This window comes from Larimichthys crocea, chromosome X (genome assembly GCF_000972845.2).
Source record: "Larimichthys crocea isolate SSNF chromosome X, L_crocea_2.0, whole genome shotgun sequence".
NCBI lineage: Eukaryota > Metazoa > Chordata > Actinopteri > Sciaenidae > Larimichthys > Larimichthys crocea.
This window is the reverse complement of record NC_040020.1, coordinates 27,193,923-27,209,224: the sequence shown is the minus strand read 5'-3', so window position 1 is coordinate 27,209,224 and position 15,302 is coordinate 27,193,923. Positions and strand designations below refer to the sequence as shown.

The 15,302-nt window shown below is 38.9% G+C and overlaps 1 long non-coding RNA gene across 2 annotated transcripts; it reads left to right on the top strand.

The window, feature by feature from the left end:
* Nucleotides 1-3,092: 3,092 nt before the first annotated feature.
* Nucleotides 3,093-11,763, top strand: LOC113746483 (uncharacterized). Of its 2 annotated transcripts, XR_003462911.1 has the most exons (4): nucleotides 3,093-3,123; nucleotides 10,664-10,812; nucleotides 10,943-11,024; nucleotides 11,673-11,763. It is a non-coding gene; the product is annotated as an uncharacterized LOC113746483 (long non-coding RNA). The 2 variants fall into 2 exon arrangements; XR_003462910.1 differs by having other exon boundaries at nucleotides 10,664-11,024.
* The last annotated feature ends 3,539 nt before the right edge of the window (nucleotides 11,764-15,302 follow it).

Below are 15,302 nucleotides of genomic sequence, written 5' to 3'. Positions count from 1 at the left end.
ACCTCAGTACAGACTCTGGGGCTGCTTCAGTCTTTAACTCTGCACATGCTTCTCCGTTTACATTAGTGTGTGGTTTTGTGGGGGTGGGTGATTTTCAAACAGGCACTCTGTCTGTAGCCACATATACTGTAGCTATGAGTTGAGTATATTTTCATGACACTTGAATGTTACATTTTTAATTTTGAATATTTTTTTTTCTCTATACGCCGTCATCCTATCACTCTAAATGCTCATGTTGTATTCAATCATGAGTTCAGAGACAATCGAGGTTCATGCTCAACAACAAATCCACTTCATAACATAGCTCTCATACACTGGGGGAAATTAAATAATGCATAATAGACACAGCAGAATAACAGAAACACATAAATAGTAATAAAAATGGTAATAGCATGAAAACAAACTCAACCTCTGTCACGGACTAGTCCTTGACTGCAAGTGCTGATTTTTCATTACAACCAGTAATGCCCTAAGGTATGTTACACAGGGCGAGATCAGTATGTAAAGACATACATACCAGCATATCTATTAGAAATTGTAGCCGCATGGGTGTTAGCGGCTGATGTTTTCCTGAATGATAGCAATCTTTCCACCGTGCTGTGCATGTGTTATCCATGACACTGTAGGTTTTAAATCAATTGCTGCTCAGTTCTTTTGCAAGGCACACACTGAAGAATTACTTTTTTCTGTTTTGATAACCTTCATCAAATAACAACACTAAAATCTTTTTTTATAATTGCACGAAAGACCATGGCACAGTCCTCCTTGTTTCTAGTAAAATGCCAGGGGATGTAGAAACAAAATATTCTGTGAATGTGTTTTTCTGGACGTCATTTGTTGCCTGGAAACAGTAGTGCTGTAGCAGTATAACTAACCTACTTTGCAACCAAACATTGCATTTGTGTACTACAATTATTGTTATTTACTTCCAAATCAAAATTGCTGTCCATCATTTATGCCTGTGGATTCTGAAGAAAGGGTTGTAGAGGCAGAAATAACCTACTCAGCCAGGCTTTCTTCAAACATGTCCATTTTGAAATGGAAAAATAAGTGTGTGTAATGGGCGCCCGGTTACAAAGATACAGATGTGCATGACCAATCCATGCAATAACTTTGTATTTTTGTGCGAAAGGCATGTGCAACCTTGTGCTGGGGACACTGCAACGGGCGTAAATGGGTCTACAGCCATTCCAGTAGTTTTGTGTAGCTCTTGAGCTAAATGTTAATGTCAGCATGCTAATATGCTCCAATGACAACATGCTTATAATTATTAGCAGGTCTAATAATGCCAGAGTATAAAAGAGAACAAATAGCCTGACCTTTATTCTAAGTCAGTAATAAAGTATTGTTTTATATTTTGGACTAAACCCAATTTACTGTCAGCACTTTTCTGTTTTCTCACACACTGTGAAATTGTCCATAAGTGTTTTAGACTTGTTTACTTTTGAAGGATACCTGAGTTGTGAAATCAATACAGCATGTCAAAGTGGAAAAAAAATCTTCAAATTAAGTGGAGTCCTAATAATAACACAACAACTTTAGGGAGCAGACTTCCTAAGAACAGGAAGATTTTTCAGAATCAGATTAAACTCTGTATTTATGATGCACACAGACGGATTATCATGACCACGGGCCCTGGACACAAACTCGCCACGGGCCCCTGCCTACACACGCAAACTGCGCACGCACAAAGACACTGTTCCCATTACGCACATAACAACACCGGCAACACACAACCACAAATAAAAAACGGGCGCTGTCCATGGTGATGTGACACTCGGCCTCTGAACTATCTATACCAGCACTGATGCATGTATCATGGCCACACAATGATGGACTTCACGTTTTCTCGTTAATTCACAGCACACACTCAGACTCGTCTTCGCCGCACACACATATTGTAGCATCCGCCAGGACGTGTTGACGAGATGAGGTTACCATGACGACGAGTTAGTTAAAAAAACGTCCGTTTATTGCCGGAACATTAACGGTTACTGTCGGCCGTAACCACGACAACACAACAACAACAACAACAACAACTTCAGCTCAAACTATCAGTTTTCTTTCGCATCTCTTGTAGCTAGGCGATTGATATTGTTTAAGTGGAAGGAGAAACTCCCCCCAACCTATAAAATGTGGATCAATGACCTTCTACACCACTTGGTATTAGAGAAGATTCGTTACTCTACAAGAGGATGTACTTAAAAATTTTACTCTACATGGAAACCTTTTTTAAGTTATATAGAGAAATTGGATATCGTTAATATCGGTGTCTAATATGACTGGTCCTTTATTGTGTATAATCTGCAACCCATAAGGACCGCTTCTGATTAAATATTGAAGTTTTGTACAAGTGTCTGCTTATAAGTTCAATCAGTATTGAATTGTCAATTGGTACAGCAATATTGTTGCAGGGATGGGGCTCTGTTGGAGCGAGGGGGGGTGATGTTTATATTTGTATTATTTCTGACCACTTAAGTTCCTGTATCTATGTACTTTGTACACCATGTCTTCTTGTATAAACATCAATAAAAAGACTTGGAGTAAAAAAAAAAACTATCAGTTTTCACACACTTTCCGCCCCTTCGCTCATCCTCCAATCACATACCAGCCTTAAACACATTCAGACATGAATCAGACTCACCTACATCATCTTTTTCCGGCCTTCCTCGATAAAAAAAAAGTCCTGGATAATGTCATCCAACTCCAACTCCCGGACCAGTTCGGCTTCTATGGCCATGAGTGACAGACTGTTCAGGCGTCTCTGGCTCATTTTTGTCCGAAGTTCATTTTTTTTATCCTGGCCATTTGCGAAAACGACGCAGTTTGTGACAGGAAGCGTCAGATACAGTCTCACGGCAATGTACACATTAGGAAATGTTGACTGTCATTCCCGGCCGCCTCATCCTCCACTGGAGATGTGATCGGACGTAGATCAGGCTGCCGCTGACCTGGCTCCGCTGTCCGGCTGCTGTCCGCCGTAGTTCTGGTCCGGACGGTGTCCATAGGAACCGGTGAACTTGAGCTAGCAGCGTTAGCATCTTGCTGGTCGTCTGGTCGGTGAGGTGTCGTCCTGGCTCCGCATTTGCTGGTCATCTTGCCTCGGTTTTCTGGTGGAAAAAGGTAGGGCTGGATGGTATTTGCTGCACCAAAACAGCAGCAGCTTTTGGTTTCTTTTTGTTTCTTTCTGTTTTTGGTTTTCTTTTCGTTGAACCACTGAGCGCCGATTCTCCATTTTTAAAAAACGCGCGTTTGACCCCGGCTGGCGTACGTACGTCATCGCGTCATCACACAGTACTCGTTAATATAATTTCTAAAACATTCAAATGATTTCATTATTGTTTTATTATTATACTATATTTTCAAAAACATATTATTTTTTTATTCTACAAAACAAACAAACAAACAAAAAAAACACTCTGAAGGCCCAGGGCTCCTATTGGCTCTGGGGCCCTGGGCACACGCCCACTTTGTCCATGCGGTAATCCGTCTATGATGATGCAGGGTATCCGAGAAATTAAAGTTCAAGTATAACTGAGGTTGCACTGCTGCACTCATACATGACACACTTCAACACACAGGCCTATGTTGCAGTCAGGCAGTATATTTAAACTGCCCCTCCAGTTAAAAAATATAGTTTTCTTGTCTTGCATGCTAAAAAGTCCACTCATGAGCTTCAGGATAACCTTATGGAGAGAATAATAATGTTCACAGCCTACATTTTGCTTCTACTGCTGGGGCGATCTGCAATATTAATGTTGATCATAGATCTCTTGCCATACTGGACAATGCATCAACAGCCAAAAAAAACAAAAACATCTACAGGCAATGTTCCAGCTTCTTATTACTGCTGTTTATTTTGAAAGGTACAACATTGTGTTGGGCATAATCATGAGCAAGTCCTGTGTTAAATTAGATCCTACACTAGGCCATTTTTTTTGTCAGCTAAATTGATGCTGTGCTTCTAAGCACGAGATTGCAGAGAAAATGGACACCAAATGGTCTCTTCATGGAGTAATGAATGAACAATTGCAAAAGGCGAATAAACAAACAAACAAAAAAACCTTGTGATACCTAATTCAATGTATCAATGTGACACAAATGCTCCTATAACACCATTATTGTCTTGTACCCTGATGTAAGTGCTTCCTAACAGCATGTCCTCTCAAGTGTGCATTACGTGAAAGCATGGCTCTTCTTGATAGCTTATTTTCTGGTTTCATATATCACTTTAACTCAAACAAAGCCAGGGAAGAGCCTGCAGATAAAACCCTCGTCATCTCTACACCTGCAGTGATGGTTTCAGCAGAATTGATCCATTAAATCAGAATGATAATCTTTTATTTAGCTTTGCTCTCAGCTTGCTGAACTTCAGGACTAAACTGTTGTAGCGAACCACATGGAGCTCTTTACCTCAAAAATGTGTCCCAGCTACAGTTAAACTCGGATTATTTGCAATGCAAACAGGGGAGCTTGGGTTTAGCTCATTCACATGTGATAAAGCGTGAGTATGTGTTGAAAAAAAGTGTTTATCTCATGAATTATAAATGCTGTTTAAATGACTGGACATAAGCTTTGCTAAGATAGATCCTGTTAAGCATCCTCGAGTGAGGTGAATCAAAAAGTTAGCACATGAGTTTCATCTGCTCCGTAAGCTTATCACTGCTGTTGGGGATTGCCATAAAATTATATGCAAGACGCTATGTTTACTTCAGCTGTATCCCATTGATAAGGCAGTGGGTGGAAGGAGTGGAGAGAGAACTAAAAGCTCAGGAGAGAGCAATAGCTTGTGGAGCAGAGGAAAAAAATGGTCTGCAGTCCAGGGCCACCATTACAAATGATATAGAGCAAAGCCCTGGACCTAAACCCAGAGGCCAAGGAGGAACTGAATGATCACACTGTATAATAATGAGTCATTATGAAATATGTATGTGTCAAATAGAAAAAGGCATAATATAAAGCAAACCCAACTTTCTGGGGATAATTGTGACAGTTCAGACACAGTATGTCCTGAATAGGAGAACAAAATACCCTCAGAAGGAAACTGACTGGCTTTAGGCTTTTTAAAGACAGTGGTGAAAGAAGTATTCAGATCATTCACTTAAATAAAAGCAGCAACTTTACAAAATAAAGTGAATCCATTACAAAGTCTAAGCAGTAACATATATGTAGTTATAATCTTGTTGAGCAGTTCTATAACAATACGTGATATTATAGGTTAATCAAATGTTTTCAATGTACCCTCTTAATCAGAAATTTAAGCTGCCAAATAAAGTCATAAAAAGTACAAAGAAATGTAGTGCAGAATTATAAAGCCATATCAAAAGAAGATATTACCACTTAGTCAGTTACAAGTACCAAATATTTATGTTTAAGTGAGTAAATGTACTTCTGTCCCACCACTGGATGCACGACTACGTTGATGTTCAACAGCAAGAACCTTTTCCAAAGAAACTTGAAACATTTTTCTTTTTAAGGTAATTCTCTGATATGATGACAGAAAATATGTTTTTAATCAGTGTAATTGGGAACATTGTAGGGAAAACATTTGTTTTCACTACAGTTGCTGCTGTTTTTTAGAAAGCGGAGAAAGGAAAAGGAGTCAGGTCACGCATGTCACTCACAACTCCTACTCTTTAGAGTTTTCTATACAGTAGATGCCATTGTAGTGTGAAATTAATTAGTACCATACATTCAGAGTCTACACTTATGCAATGGAGCTGTCAGCAGGGTTCTCACAGGCAGTTTCACATTCAGTCTTGATGGTTAATTACATTTCCATGGTGTTGCTTACTACCTGGGGAGACATTTGTTCAGCAGAACCTGGAAAAGGAGGTGACTTTGGCTCCCCAGAGTAGAGACAATGCTCTGAAATGGAACATGGGTCCTGGAAGGTGGCATTAGCGACCTGCTAAAATGAAACGGTGTCAGCCTTTGTCTTACCACATGACTGAATTTAATTTGTGTGATCCCCATGTCCTCAACCCAGTGGAGCAATCAAAGGTACTGCTGATGAAGCTCAAGGGCACCTGAGAGGGCTTTTATGAACTGTGAGTGGTTATAGAGAATGAAAAAGCATTTTTGTTTTTTGAATTAACAATAGTCTTGAAGGTTTAAATGAGTAGTTTATCTACACGTATTTTAGATGACAATAATTATAGAAACTGAAGACACAAGGAAACACAAGGAGACTGTAGTCCTTCATTATAATCATCTCGTTTCTTTCCTGCATTGTTCTAAAATAGCACCAAAATATAAGTTTGTTGTTGTTGATGCTTGTAAATGTGGGACTGTAATTGGCAAGAAAGCTAAAACCTATAACTCTAAACAAGCAGATGTTTTCCCTTAAATGCAATACATTCTCATATTTACCCCAGTTCATGCATACATGCGTGCATTGACAAAGCTCTCATTTGCTTCTGAAAAACACTTTCATCATTAAAAGAACACATTGTACTTTTTCATATGTCACCTGTTATATAAACTGAAGATCTAATATAATTCTCTGACCGGTGGTAAAGGTAAGTACTGCCAAATGATAGACTTCATTTTATACATTTAAATCCATTAAAAGGACTTAAACTCAATCATGCAGGATGTACTTGGAAAATTAAAGGAGCACATCATTGCTTTTATTTTGAGAAACCTGCTCAGGCAGAAACTCTAGCAGCGTCCTTTTCACTGTCACCAGGCGACTGCAACATCAGCTGCTGTCAGTCATTGAGCTAACATAATTGATGACATTAGCTGTCGAAATGTCCTTAACTTAACTCTAAATTCTAACTAAAAAAAGAAAACTAACTCACACCGCCTGAAGCCTGAGGCCATCTACTGATTTGACAGTTCATAAAACAAGCTGGTCAGAAACAGACATGTCTGTTTTTATCCTGGTGGAGAGCAGAAAAAAAATGTCACGGTGATGTAGACATGCATAAGCATATTCCCCTCTATTAACTGGTATTTATAAAAGAACATGGGAGAATGTCTGCGACACACGCATACTTCAGACGCACACACAGTTTTCTAGAGTGAAAAATAAGGTGAGAGATGGAATGTAATAATAAAACATTGTTAAGGGAAAAAGACTGCTTGTAGTTTTTCTTTTGCAGCAAACAATAAGTAGTACAGTGTCAATCAAATGTGCTTCAGAACTTAATTTTAATCAATTGCTTTCTTTTTGTTTACTATAGATAATGACTCGGCTGCTTTTCAATAAACAGATGTCAATGTGTACAAAACTATATTTGTTGGTTTATTATACTGTAAATGCATTTTATTATTATTATTTTTAACACAGAAACATCAGTTAATAATTAATCAAACAGCCAAGAGTTTTTTCTTCAATTTCATATTCTTATAGAAATACAGTAGGAATCTGTCGCATGCAAATTAAAATACAACTGAGTTAATTCTTTCTGTGGGGGGCTTTCTACATGAACAATAATTATCTCATTACATAAAGCGTATAGTCTGATTGTGTGGGTGAGGATGAGAGCAGCAGGCAGTGCTGCATTAATCATTAGCTCCTAAGGGCATGTGAGGTGGATGTTCCTCTGTGGCCCCACGCCACCTGCTGTGGGCCCTCTGCAGCACCTATAAGGGGTCAGGATGTTAACTCTGTTCATACATTTAAAGTTTTAAAGTTTCAGAGTTTGTGGATTTATGCCTGCAGTAAGACAGAACTGGAACTGGAAAGTGGAGCAGCTGTGTATCCGCTGATGGATCCCAAACAAGGTTACATTTGTTCTGGTTAAATTTGATGACCTCTCTTCGACTCAGCATTTTTAGTGTTGGAAACTAGTTGGAAATTTCCTAACTCTCCCTCTCTCTCTGTAATAACACTTTCTGTACACTAAAGCAATTTTGGCATCTTGCTTTACACACAAGTTGTTTTATTGGTCAGAAATTGTTATTGTGATCAAAGCTGAGAGGAAGAACCAAGCTACAAACAGATTTTTCAGAGGACGTGGAGGTAAATCTTTCTCTTGTTATTGTTATTTCATATTTCTATTGTTCCCAAACCTACTTCTGTTTATACATGCAAATAGCATGAACATCTTTACTCTTAAGGCGTTTAAATCAACCTTTCTAACATTAGACCTTTCCTTGATATATTCCCATCTAAGATAAAATCTTCATCAAAGCATGATAAAAATCCAGCTTCCAAAAGATTCCCTCATTTTATTAATTGTAAATTGCCTAAAATTATGTTATCACAGTCAAGTTGTGATCACTCAGGACATGATTTTTGTGGCAGGATATGCCTTCTTTAATTGTTTTCCATGTGTTTACAATGATTTGTACACTGCTTTTGCGTTCCAGGGACATAAAACTATGTGTACATTATTTTCATCAGATTAATGAATCCATGCATACACATGATTTTGTTTCATAAATCTATCCATGGAGCTGGTGGCACATGGACACACCTTATAGTCACTTCCACAATTATCCACAAATGAATGAAGACATACTTTTAATCACTTTTAATACTTCTGCCTGCTTCACTACTCATTAGAGCTGTTAAGACGGCAATGTTACCAACTGATTCATATTGGGCTACTTAAACAATGTCACAGCAGCTGTCATTATGCACAACTCTGGCTATTTATAGGACTTGTACCATTAATTAATCCCATGTGGGTGTAAGCCATCATCATGGTGATATCTCAATCATCATTATTAAACATCAAACAGATGATTAAAGGTTTAGATCAGAGGTTTTCAAAATCTGAGACCATGGGCCCTCAGATAAAGCTTGGAGGGTGTCCCCTCACCTGCCCTTAATTTACCAGTGACCAGTACCACTACTGAAACTGTTTGGAGCCTCCGTAGGGTAAGCACATCCCCACTTTGAAAACCTCACTTATATCAAAACAGACATTACAAAGTGTGTCACAGTAAAGAATAAAAAGAAAATTACATCAACACAGGCACATAAAACGCCATAAGCAGCATCAAGTAAGAGACCTCACCTTTGTTCGCCAGAACAAGAGAAGTAGTAGAAAAAATAGTAGTAGTAAAAGTAAAAAATGCTATCGAGATCGATGCTCTCATGGTAGGTGAGAGTGAGGCAACAGCAACTGCAGACAGACGATTCAGTGATTTACTGTGTGGAGGTACATGGGGCTTATGGAACAAAAATGGCAGGCAAGGGCCAGTCTAAACAGGAAAACAATTCAAAGCAGCAGGGAATCTTGTCCAAAAAGATCAGGCAGGAGTTCAAAACTGGCAGCTAAAAAGTTTCTGCTTGCAGGTCTCAGGTACACAGACAAAGCAGTTTTGACAAACTGGCAGTATATCAGTGGAAATGATTTTTTTTTATACATGTTGTCCTCCTGCAAATGAAGAGAAATAATCATGAGCGTGATGCAGTGTTTGAACAAAAATACAATAATTGGCAAATTACAGGAATATCTGCAGGGGAGTGGAGTGTATATATCACATTCAGGTTGCATTAATAATTACAGAATTTACTCGATATAACTCATTTTACTGTCGAACATAAAAGGAGAATAAACTCACAAAACTTAAATAGTTTAAACTTAGTAAACTCAGCAAAACTGTATGACACAATATGCAGACAACAGTGCAAAATATGTTGTGATATGTGTACCTGTGAATTTACAGTTGACACAAAATGGCGCCTGGGGTTATTGTGGGGCAGGGGGGCGTTTCAGAATAGGGCAGTGACCCTGGACAGGAGAGAAAAAGTCAAAGGGCACCTGGTGGATAAAACATGGACATAGTTTTCGTGGTGTCACCCACAGGTTTCTGAAGAGACGTTATGAAGCTCAGAATGTGGCGGTTCTGGTAATCGCCAGTCCTGCTTCCCCACTAATCTAAAAATGGACAAAGACATGGAGCGTGGGTGGATTTGAAGCTGAATGAAGCCCGTTTGCTCAAACAAGCCATCTGTACAGGCACCTACAGTACCTGTCAAAGCAGCCTTCCTGTGAGTTATGCATAACTTTAAGCTTTAATATCATTTGAACTGGTGAGTTATATGACAAAAACCTCATCAGTGCAGTTATCATGAACAGGAAATTAGCTACAGAGACCAAAACAGTTTTTTGTACCAGGCTGTAAACATCACTTCATAGCCATGGATGTTGCAACTTGACAGGAATAGAATGGCAATCAATGGGTTTAGGGAAGTGGGAATATGGCTATGATTTGACATAATTCAAAAAATATGAGCGTGCTAACAAAGTCAAACTATTTAGGTTAATGTAACATCAATTTGTAGATGAGATTTATTATTTATTATTGTGGAAGCTTTCAACAAAATCTTTTTTCAAAGTCTAATTTCTCAGGCCCTGAGCTGTTGTGATTCAAAAACAGCTGTCATTATTATTATTCCATGAACCTCCTTCAAAAGCCAATCCGACACGTGTTTACTTTGACTTTTCACATCTGACTCAAATCTCAAATGTTTCCAAATATCAGCTTGTAATTTTCAGCATATTTTCTCAAGGTGATTCATAACCCTGACAGCTGAAGTCAGGGATCAATTTTAAGAAGGATACAGAGTTACATGGTTATGAGGAGGTACTCAGGAACTTTCAATATGGTTTTAGTTGAACCTCCCTGATGAACATATTTTTCGGTGTGGAGATAAAAATACAAAGTTGGATTGAAGCTACGGATGTCTTTGTTGCAGTTTATGTTGACAGGATCCCCAGGCTACAGCAAAGCAGCGCTGAGGAAGAAGGTCATGTCTGTCTATTCTCCTCTCCCTCCTGAACTGAGCCTCTCCTGGGAAGAACAAGTGTCTCTAGTTTTTCCAAGACATGTCAGCATGGGGTCTGTGTGAGAAAAAATGGATTTCCTTCAGTGAATATTTTCATCAACGGAAGCTTATACTGCCATTGAGGGGTGGGAGCAGTGATGTCTGTTAATGCTGCCACTAAGGCAATCACCCATGACAAATTCTCCACAGACAGAGGAAGTCACAGATGCTGTGAAACTTTCAGGCCGATTCTGGGAACTTGTCAACCCTAACTGTCATCAGTACTGACAAGGTCCGTGCCACACAGACACTGTGTCTACGCCAGCTGGTACCACGTTGTCAGTGCCAAGCCAAACTCAGTCTGTAATTTCTGCAAATATTTCATAGGAATTGCTACCTGCAATCCTATCATTGCATCGGAATTTGATGTAGGAGTGAAAAATCCACATAGCACATTTTGTTAGCCGTCTGACATTGACTGTCCCGAAAGTGTTACACACTGTACAGCGCAGTCAGGACGTATTAGGACAATGATATCTTTTATTGTTTTGGCTCTGCTGGAGCAGATTGCATCTGAAATCGAACTATGACAAGGAGAAGAAAGTGCTGACTTTCAGGGTTTGAGAGCATTTACATTCAAATTGCAACCCTGTCTCCTAGAAATGTCATTTTTACATAACTAATGAGGAAACGTTAGGTGATGTATATAGCAAATCTCAAAAATCTTGATATGAAACACATTAGTAAAATGTTCACTGACAATGTATTTCTTTTCTGTAAAAATATCCAATCAGTGAAAAAATAGTGACCACAGGATATTCAAGTTAGGCACTGGCAGCATGTTCCTAAAGTTAGGGAAAGATCATTTTAATATAACACTTTGAGACGTGTTTATTAACAATTAAAGGAAACCATGAATATGTTGTGTTTTACTTTAAAGGCAAACTCAAGTGCTGGCAGTCTGGCTGGCAGGGGAATACTGGCAGGCAGACAGACGAGTAGGACGAGTGATGATCCTGGGATACAGAGAGGCAAGTTAGAAGCACAAACACGGAGATACAAAATCACTATGAGTATAAACTGAAATGGCCTTGTAAATGTAGCTACCACAGAGGTTGAACAACAACCTGGCACTGGTTGTGTCTAGAGTCAAGGTTAAAATACTGCAAGCTGATGAGAGGCAGGTGAACAGACTGGGAGTGCAAACAGGTGTTTGGAGGAGCAGAGCTGGGAGTCAGGAGAGAAGCCACACATACTGGGTGTGTAGGACTCATAAGTCTTTTTTTTTTCTACACATGGTCCATTAATTTTAGGAAAGTGTAACAGGACAGTGGTCCAAAAACTAAAGACATGACACTGAAGAAGGGTTGATATAATGTTATTGACAGGACAAGTTAGCCACCTGACCTCAGTCTACTTGAACATCTGCTTCCCTTGTTGGAGAACTGAACTGAAGGCAGAAAGCTTCATAAACAATCAACCATCAAAGATGGCTGTAGTGCGGGCCAGAAAATCACTGTACAAGATGTAGACAAGATGAACCCAAGTGCAGGGACTTAGAAATATCAGATGTCTTCAAGCCTCTTATACTGAGTCAAACAAGCAGGACACAGTATCGCATGAAATACCTCAAAATACTAAACAATCTTCATACACTGAAATGCTATTACTTTAACTCACAGATAGGCTCTCTATCTGGAGTTTTCAGCACAGAGGTTATACATTGTGCACAAAAGTGAATATGATGCTGATAATTTGAGTAAGTCTAGCGTTGTGTCATTTCAAATTGTGCATGATTGTCTGGATATATGTTGTCTGTGGGCATGCCAGTGAGAATTCTTTGCATTTTTAATAACACTGATAATATTCATCTCTGTGTTTGCGTGCGTGTGATGGCTACACAGCAGAAGGCATTCATTTAGCGCTTTTTGTACTGTATGCTGCCATTGCAGTTTAGGAAATAAATGGTGCAGGGCGAAGCAGCAGATTCTGAACAAACAACAACAATGGCAGAAAGGTTTGAAGAGCAACTAATACAGCTTGTCACCACAGCTGCTTTATCTACTCTGATCTCAACATTATTAATATAGTAATCGACCAGTGTGTTGCCAGGTTTACATATCTCTAAACTGTGAAATTTCAATGAAGATATTCTACTGACGTAGACAACGGATGATTCAGGAGTTGATGTGCCTGTGTCTACATCAGAGCATGCAGTACATTCAGCACCACCAGATAATAGTTGTGACAAGTAGACAAGATCTGCATCACAATTCTATACTGCATGCATATTCTAGGCAGGTTGTGAATATGTTATGACACCCTGCTGGAAAAGAGACAAAATCAAGTATACTCAAAAGAACCAGCATGTAAAACAATACAGCAACAACTGTATTTTTTTTGACTGTGTTCTTGATGTACCCTATTGTCCCATAGTTGCTTTTTATTTGCAATTAGATTTTTTTTTCCCAATGTGGTTAATATTTGAACTGTAGTAACTTATTCAAATTTAAAATAACCTAGTCATGTTATGTTGTTAGCGATGAAAATGGAGGACACTATAGATAAAAGCTGTAAGATATACTCTGTTTGTGATAATAATAATGATAATAAACCTACTAATGTTAGTTTGCCACCCTACAGTAAGCGAGGCAGCAGAGGCATTAAGAAGAGCTCAGCAACGTCAAGTGTACGACCTCATCTGACTGCCTACTATTCAGCAGAACACTTAGCTTCAGCAGGCAATTTTGTATGAAAGGATGAAGTATGTTGATGTCTTGTATTTTACTGCCAAAACAGTATACAATTAAGATAAGTATACTGTATATATACATACAGTATGTATACAGTATGGAATTGGGACATGGCACAAGTGTTTGCTGAAGTCTATAGGTCTCACAGTAGCGCTCAGAAAATCACTGACTGTGACATACTAACACTAAATATGAAATATGATGTCTTTAAGTTTATATTAACTTGTTCAATTACTTTCTAGCCCCTAAAATGAGGCTGCTGTGTATAAAAACCACCACGATCCCTTCACTGTTCATCTCATGTGGATGTAAACACCCTTAAACTGAAGTGGAGAGTCAGCACTTTACCCTCATAGTACTTGTTTAATTTGAAATCCAAAGTGCTGGAGTACAGAGTCAGTACAATGAAATATGTGTCAGTATCCTAATACTTTCTGACCGTACCGTACACCATGACGATAAAAAGGAAAATACGATGACCCATACAGCCACACAGCAAAGCCAAGCCCTGTTCACAAATGTGATCAGTGTTATACAGTCACCCCCACCATATCTTTCCTTTAGGAAATTTGCATTTAGAGTGTAGGGTGTGTAGTGCAGCCCACATTCACTGCCTAGCTATCGAGCAATGCAGCATGCCGACTGTAAATGATGGCAGTGGCAGATTAATGACAACCATCAGGATGAACTAATTAGCAGCACCACAGTAAAGCAGCCTACAGATGCTATTGACTCTGTCTCCCCCTCTCTTTTCCTCTGTGGCGAGGAGAAAAGGGGAGAGAGGCTGCCCCGGTCTGATTAACGAACAGGAGAAATATTTAAGCCTTATCTCTTCTTTCTCTAAAAAAAAAAAAAAAAAAAGTCATCATGAAAAATGTTGATAACAGCATTTGTGTGAGGAATACTGAGTAGTAATGGCCTCAAAAAGTGATACACAAACAAACAGCAGAAAAAACGTACTAAAAGTTACAAGTTGGTACAACAGCAGGCATGCTGCGGTAACCAAAGCTGGAGAAATAAAACAGGTAAGGCGGGTAATTTGTAGCATTTTTTTGGGTTCAACTTCTTTGTCCTTGAAAAGCATTGATGATTTGAGGCAAAACAGTCACAGACAATGTTGTGTAGCATCTTCCCTTTTTTTTGTTCTAAATAATAAAAAGTTTATTCATATAGTGCCTTTCAAAGCAAAGTTACACAGTGCTTTACAATTTAAACAAATAAAAGTCAATAAGATCCTAAACATTTTATATAAATACATGATAAAAATAATTTCTAGGATTTCTAAGGTAAGAGCGTTTTCTTAGGAAGAGATTTACAAGAGGACACTGAGTTTGTTTCCCCCATGCAGGGATTTCCACAGCTGAGGTCGTGACAAGTCGAGACTTTGAAACTAGTCTTAGGGCCCTGTCAGAGGATCTCAAGCAGCCATCATGCTCAGAGGGAGTGAGCAGATCACAGATATAGGCAGGAGTCTGACCATTCAAGGCTTTGAGATCAAGCAGTAACATTGTTTGCCTTTATTTAGATAGTGAGAGCCAGAGATAAACAGAAAACTGGAGAGAGAAAGAGAAACAGAGGGGATTACAGGCAGGAAAACGCTATAGGTTGGAACACTGCTGTGACTGGACTCATGGGGAGCTCTATGAGGTGAGCTTCTATGGCAACCCAAGCAGAAAAATATTAAAATCAATTTAAAAACTCACAGGTAACCTGTAGGGCAGCATTGATTTTGTGATGTGAGTATGTGTTAAAAACCAGACTAGAAGAAAGATTGTTCAAGCTGTTTGTGCTGATCTGATTGAGTCAACTGCAGGAAA